The 2,090-nt window shown below is 43.0% G+C and overlaps 1 pseudogene; it reads right to left on the bottom strand.

The window, feature by feature from the left end:
* Positions 1 to 1,317: 1,317 nt before the first annotated feature.
* Positions 1,318 to 1,819, bottom strand: LOC110314888 (annotated as a pseudogene).
* Positions 1,820 to 2,090: the final 271 nt, after the last annotated feature.

Raw genomic sequence — 2,090 nt, 5'->3', positions numbered from 1 at the left:
ATTTACAAGAAAGCTCTACTTAAGTGAAGATGAGTGTTTTGACATGGAAAGAAAAAAATTAAAGACAACAAGTATGAATCAAAGTTCAAGTTTATTAGAAAGTGAAATTAAACAATTTCGGTATGAGGTTGAATGCAAAGAAAGCCACCTAGAAAAAGACAGAGAAGACAAAAATAATGGATTTCAACTTCTTAAGACAAAGTTACTATTTTATTCATCATACTTTCATCTGGTTTACTCATTAAATAAACCATGAGAAGAATTCACAAAAATATGAGCAAAATCCTAATATTGAAGAAGGAAGAATAAATTTACAACTAATTGAATTTACAAATCACTGGAAACTAAAGGTCAGTCTCTGATGGAGGTTTCCCAGGCCTGCCTCTCCTGGATCAGGTGAGATGACTGGAGAAGACACAGGTCACTGTGCAGGGGAGTCATGCTGAAGTCTAGGCTGAACTCATTTCCTTATATTGTCTTTACAGGAGTCTGAGACCTGGACACAGATGCTAGCCATTAAAAGAAAAGTCACACAAGGCAGGTATCTCACACTATAGAAGGAATTAATGAAGCACAAATTCTGATTGGTGATTGTTAAATCATCATACCAAACAGACATCCATGTTAACAATAGTTTCAGTCTAGCAAGTTACACAGGTCAGGAATAGGTTCTTTGAGTACTTCTTATCTTACTNGGAGAGATGCACCAGATCTCTGGATACTGTCCATGCCTATGTCAGTATAGCATATGACCTGTTAAGGGCCCACAGCAATAGGGCCCAGAGGAAAACAATGTGTGAGCACCCACAATGGGTACTTGTCTTCCCAGTTCCAAAGGTCTCAGGAACCAACTCAGACTTAATTACTAGCAGCTGAAATATAGATGCCTCTTTCCCACCTGTGGGAAAAACACAGCCAGTGAGAGACTGTGGAAGCAGTAATGTGGGAGTAGAAAAATCTCCTGGTCAAACCCCAGGAAAGTTTCTTGACTGCATCTCAGGGGACAGAGGAGACAACAGAATGGAAGATAGTTAGTAAAGAGGACTAACTGGCTTTCTGTAGGTCTGTTCTCAGCTGGGCCCTTATTTTTGACATCTCTCTGTCTGTGGGGATTCATAATTGGGTCTTCATCCCCCTATCAAGAGGGCAGTGGATCTATGTTTATTTCCTTTATGCTTTATGAGAGATTTAAAGTCAGCATAAAAGTCCCAGTGCCTGTGTAGATATATCTTTCCTCTAATGAGGCAGGGAACTTTTACAACTTGGTCTGCAGATCTATAGAGAGACAAGTATTCAGACACTGCCCTTTTCTTACCTTTATTTCTTCCATATCAGAAAAATCATCACAGTTCCCACCACCAAAGCTCCAAAAACCAGGCTGATGAGAACTGCTATGATGGGGATGGTTTGTGGAGGCTCTGAGGATGGAAAAGACAGGAAAGTAAGGAGTCTGACCCTAGCACTAAACCCTGATCCTACTCTTGTTTTCAAAGAGCTCATATTTTTTTCTGACCGCAGAGTGTTTGCTCACACCCACTTCTTACCCCATTTCAGAGTGAGAGGATCAGGTAGCCCTTCATGGCACACTTGACATGTGTATCTCAGCTCTTCTCCAGAAGGAACCACCACAGTTGCCCACTTCTGGAAGGTTCCATCCCTGCAGGCCTGGAGTCTGGCAACTCCATGTACTGGGTGTGGTTTTTCCCATCCATCTTCCATGTCAGGGTGATGTCAGCTGGGTAGAAGCCCAGGGCCCAACACCTCAGGGTGACATTACCTTCAGGTCTTACATGGCGGGTCACTTGTGTTCTGGGGACATCTGAGGGGAACATTTGGAAAATTCAGGTATTTTGCACTCCTCATCGGACCTGAGCAGTGCTCATGGCACCATCCCTAGAAAGCATGGGAGACTTGGATGAGGGAGGGAGCCAAATCCACCCATCGGCCTAAACTCCAGAACTGGATGATATATTCCTTGGAATATTTTACAGTAACCATGTGCCAACACAGGGCAGGATACTGTGGGCCTCCCTCTAAATAAATAGACTTCTGGTTCTGACTGTGGAGGGGTCTAGGGACTCAGCAACCCT

The sequence above is a fragment of the Mus pahari genome, unplaced genomic scaffold, assembly GCF_900095145.1.
Source record: "Mus pahari unplaced genomic scaffold, PAHARI_EIJ_v1.1 scaffold_13546_1, whole genome shotgun sequence".
Taxonomy (NCBI): Eukaryota; Metazoa; Chordata; class Mammalia; order Rodentia; family Muridae; genus Mus; species Mus pahari.
The sequence above is the reverse complement of the archived record's forward strand: the minus strand, read 5'-3'. Positions and strand labels throughout refer to the sequence as shown.